Genomic DNA, 5,578 nt, shown 5'->3' with positions numbered 1-5,578 from the left:
CATCATGCTAAAAACCTATGTCTGAATTTTTTCAGATTTTTTTAGCAATATTTTCTTCATTTGACTTTGAAAGCGATCTGATCTGAAAAACCCGACAAAAGATTCGGAATCAGTGTCCCAAAAACCATAGAACCCCAAAGGTCGCCTCCGTGGACTTTGACTTTTTTTGTGTGCCTGTGTTATTTTTTATTTCAGTATATGCCAAAAAACATGCATAAGTTAAGTCGCGGAACAGACGACTTAAGGTTTTGCTCATGTGCATAATCTTTCTTTATCCGATTTGGAGGGATCCAAGCTCGTCCTTCATCCACGAAACCACTCCAAATGAATAGAGTCCTACCGGGACGGAAAGCATGTTTTTTGCAGATACTTTGCCAACGCCGACAGTTCGGAGGCCAACAGAAACGCACTGTCCTGCAAGAGGGCGTTAGTGTTTGACGATGAAGCCGTAGTGTGTTCACCGACGAGTTGACATTGTCCTTGTCAAATGTAAAAAGTCCTCAAGCTTAGGTCTAAGGTGGTAGTAGGTGATCACCCCTAGGCCGATTGAGTCATCTGCGATCGGGCCATAATCCTTAAAGTGCGGGTTACATCATAACATCATGGCATTAAACACCTTAAAAAATCAAAAACTGATTCGAAAAGCACAGCATCCTTGTCATTACGAGCTAATGTTGGAAGTTTAAGCACAAAGCATTCTTGTGAGAAAAATACGAATAGATTTTGCTTTATGTGCAAAGAATACATCTTTAAAGATCACAAAGAATCTATAGTAATACGCAAATTAACAATAAATCAGTGGTTTTACTGTCCTCCGTAAAAATGTGCCGACTGTTAAGAAACCTACAAAGTCTATTGAAAACAGAAATAAAAAAATTGAACGTAAAACGACGAAATCAATACCTTCTGAAGAAAATTTCAATAAAAGCAATAACTTTGATAAAGAATATACCAGTGATGAAGTGGTCCATAGCTAAAGCTATGATGATTTTATCCCATATAATAAAAAAAATGACGCGGAATTTTTACACAAGCAGAACTGAAAGATTTTGTCAAAGGCCTTAAATTAGCTAAGGATACTGCAGAACATTTTATATCGGTTTTGAAGAAAAAAATATATTAGCTAAAGGTATAAAAGTAGACTATCACCGGGAGAGAGAAAAAAACTTCATAAAATATATAACGAAAATGGAAGAACACTCTCTTGTATATTGTCAAGATATACATGGAATAATGAACGAACTCAAGCCTAACACTAACAAAGACCAAATACAAAGAGAAATAATTCAATATGGAATTGGTACTAGAAAACATCAACTATTCACAGCATAACTGGCAAATTTCCGTAGATTTTAAATTATTGAATACACTGTTAGGTCAGCAAATGGGATTACAATTTTTTCCTTGTTTTCTGTGCTTGTGGCATAGTCGAAGGCGAGATAAACACTAGACACAAAATGTATGGCAAGCAAGGAAATTGTTTGAACCAGTTTTAAATAATACTATTGCGAATTCTATAATCGACCTGGTTCAAAAAGTACTGCTTCCCCCTCTTCACATAAAACTTGGATTTATAAAACAATTTGTTGAGGCTCTGAAAGGAGAAGGAAAATGCTTTGACCATTTGGAAGAAAAATTTCCCCAACTATCTGATGCTAAACTAAAAGAAAGTATTTTTGATGGACCACAGATACGGACACTGATGAAAGATGAGAATTTTATCAAATCAATGAACGAGAAAGGGAAGGCTGCGTGGACTGGTTTCCAGTCGGTAGTAGTTAACTTGTTGCGTAATCATAAAAGTGATGACTATGAACAGATTGTAGAAAATATGGTAGAAAAGTACGGAAAATTAGGATATTAAATTGTCTCAAACTTCACTTTCTATATTCGCATCTCGATTTTTTCCCGAAGAATTTAGGAGATTTCAGTGACTAGCAAGGAGAAAGATTTCAACAAGATATAAAAGTAATGGACGATCGATACCAAGGCAGATGGGACATAAACATGACGGCCGACTACTACTGGACACTAAAAAAAGAAAATGTCAAAAAATGTATCCAACATCACGGAAAACCACTTCAGAGATCTTTTAATGATAAAAGAACAAGATACAAAATAAAAGATTTGGGCGTGCCAGTTTTTTTACATCACTGATGGCTGTTTCAGAATTTTTGAAGTTTTCAGAGGTCAGGAATAATTGATGATCTAAGGATGACAAATAAACAAAAGACATGGATTTCTCGACCCCAAAAAGATTATATAGTGGGAGAAATCTTAATTTTTAATCATATTAGTTATCGTTGCATAATTTTTCTAAATTCCCTAGATTTAACATTTTCCTCCTTGGCTAGGGAAAAATCCTAACGCCTGGAGGAAATTCTGTGGTACAATTTGAAATCAGCGACCTAAAAAACATTTATTTATGGTGCCTGAATCTAGCAAACAGACAGTTTTGTACTACTCGCTTTTGTAAGTACTCGCACTCACAGCGTGATATCCTGCCCGTGATACTGCAACTCCATGTCTTTCTGTCATATTCACTCCTCTTACTAGTGCCGACCCATTCCGATAATAATTCAAAAACCCTTCAGAAATGTGCAATTTGCTTCAAGAACTATCTCTGTATGTCACAGTGGTCCTAAACCAGCTTTGAGTTTAACAAAAATGTTCCCACAAACGGTTTTTACAGTTTTTTCTGCACCATTTGTAGATTTAAAATCCACAAACCTCAAAATTCTAGCTGCTGCTTTTCTCGAGATATTTACATTTTTATATTTAAGTTTTTGTACTGCGAAAGTATTACAAATAATGATAAAAAGAGGGTACAAACATTTTTTTCAATTGATAATTTACAAGATTATATTTGCTGGAAAATGTAAGTAGAATATCTATGAAAAGAATATCATACAGAAACCACGTTTTGAGTGACTCAAGGGTCCATATCATGTCACACGCGGAAAGTCTCTCTGCGGCAAGTAACACCTGCGGCATGTTACACCTGCGGCTTTTCATATCTGCGGCATATTACATCTGCGGTATGTAACAGCCGTGGAATCTCTAGCTGGCGGCTTCTCCCCAGCGAAGAATTTGTCACAGTGAAATTGACCATTTTTATTTATGTGGCCAGTCACAGGGGTGCTTTCTTGTCCCCCACGAGACGTTTGAAAATAGGTAGGGGTGTGGCCTTCCATTATTTCTGTGACCAGTCACAGAGGTGCGGTGAAACATGCCACAATTATGTCAATGTCATTGTGAGAAATTCCGCGCGGGAGACAAGCCACTAGATGGAGATGCAGCAGTTGTAACATGCCGCAGATGACACATGCCGTAGATGTGACAAACTGCAAATGGACATGCCACAGGTGGTTATTCCCGCAGAAGGACTTGCCGCATGTGGATAAAGGAAGCTTACATCTTGAAAATTCTGAAATTTATAAAGATGTGGACATTTATAAAACGGTACCTTACATTGCTGCCTATAAGGCAATGAATACCCTCTTAAATTGTTTTTTCGGTTTTGATAAAGTTGGTCCTTCGTTAGACAGATGTATATAGTAATGAATCAGATGTAGCTTTAAAGAGCATCGAAAACTTTGGTGAAACATTGAATATTCATTTCATTATTACGCATATTAAAGAGGGTTTAAAATATATAGATAATGATAATGCATATGGATTTATGCCCGAGCAAGCAGAAGAGACAATTCATCGGAATATCTGAATATAAGAAGAAAAAAGTTTAAATGACCTGAAAAAAAAATTATACATTAAATAAAAAAATCGTCAATCATGTAAAAAATGTCCTTTTCGTTGCTCCGAATTCACTCTAAATGTGTTTTATTTGTAATATTCGCTACACATTCTATTTCTATTTTTAAATAAATGAAAAGTTGTGAATAAAAAATTGAAAGAAAATTTTTTAGCCCTTTTTGACTCATTCTATACTTTTTCTATTCGTGATATTTTTATAGTATGCAAACTAAAATGTGAACATGTGAATATCTTGAGAAAAGAAGCAACTGAACACTTCAACACTTTATACCAGCACGGGCAAAACTTCATCTGCAAGATGCACTTTGTCCCATGTGTTTGGATTACTTCCTGCTGAGAGTGTTACAGGCTAATCATAGTTTTCATAATTCATGAATTTTTATTTTCAAAGAGATAGGGACCAAAAGTTAATAAATTTGTCGTGCCTTCTATCGCAATCTATTCGTATAATATAATATCATATAAATTTACTCATATTAGGTGATTTAGCCTCATATTAACTCCACATGAAATACCATGCAGGCACATTTGTCGATTGACGAGAAAAAAAAAGTTTTAAAATACCAGACTCAACCCGCGATGACCAGCCCTATTGAAACAATTTTGGCCTACAAAAAAGCCACCGGACGCGTTCTGAGGTTTTGGGTAGAAGGTCTCTGTACCAAGGGTTTCTGCTAAATGTGGTTACAATAATTAATAAGCAGGTGCGAACACTTGTCCTAGAATAGTCCTAAGGAATAATCCCCAAGCGGAGAAATGACAACCGTGCCAAAAGCAGAATGGCATCTGTATGAGAAGCTTTAAACGCTGCACGGTTAAAAATTTTTGTTGGAAACTTCCACTACATGTATTGGAAGTTTATTTTCGAAACGTAAAGTAACGCTACAATACATATTGTTGTAGCTTCCAAATGCTGGCATTGAAAAAGTACATCATATGTATTAGAATTTTACAATGCATGTCCAACAGCCAGTAACTCGACACCTGTGAAAGTCAAAAATGAAAAAATGTAATCATTTCTCAGAAGACTTCTTCCTGGTAAAAAAGTATAAAATAATTTTCTGACGGAGACAAAACTGTTGGTAATGGTAAAAATAAAAAAATAGGCAGAATTTAATGGATTTGATATCTTCCAGACTAACAGAATTAATAACTCCGTTATTCTGGAAGATGTCAAATTCAATAGGTTCTGCCTATTTTATTCATAAATAAAAATTTTTCCAGGCATAAAAAAAGAAAACATTTTTTTCTTCTTAAAAATTCAACGGAATCACGGAATTCTGCCAATTCGTTTAATTCCTTGAATTCTGTGAATTCTGCGAATTAAAGACATTCTGTAAATTCCAGGTGTTACACGAATTCCAAAAATTCCATAAATTCAATAAATTAAGCATATTCCGTGAATTCCATAAATTTGTGAATTCCGTGAATTCCAATGATTCCGTGATTTCCTTGTGCAAACCTTTCGTCTTATAAACGCTCTAATGCACGCATTGGATTGCTGGACGGTGACTTCACGATTTACAACACTTGCAATACATGTATTGCAATGTCGTCATTCGGGTACCATGTTTATAATATTACCTGACGCTTGTATTGTAGAAGTCTTGCAGAAGTGTTGTAGAATTACTGTCATTTTAAACAGTGTGCCTCTGAGATAACGGGCGACTTCTCAGAATATGCAGCCTTATCCTTGTCTTTAGGAATCTACAGTCTGTCAAGTTAAAGCGTGGGTGGCTTTACTCGCAGTCGGTAAGGTGTATCGACATGATTTTGGTGTCAAAATATTAAGAAGAGCTCCCTC

General features: G+C 35.7%; 1 protein-coding gene across 6 annotated transcripts in view; it reads right to left on the bottom strand.

Moving 5' to 3' along the window:
• LOC117182804 overlaps nucleotides 1–5,578 on the bottom strand; it is a 28,870-nt gene that overhangs the window by 3,960 nt on the left and 19,332 nt on the right. The window lies entirely within an intron of this gene.

This window comes from Belonocnema kinseyi, chromosome 1, assembly GCF_010883055.1.
Source record: "Belonocnema kinseyi isolate 2016_QV_RU_SX_M_011 chromosome 1, B_treatae_v1, whole genome shotgun sequence".
NCBI classification, from domain to species: domain Eukaryota; kingdom Metazoa; phylum Arthropoda; class Insecta; order Hymenoptera; family Cynipidae; genus Belonocnema; species Belonocnema kinseyi.
Note: the sequence above shows the minus strand (reverse complement) of the source record. Positions and strands in the feature narration are given on the sequence as shown.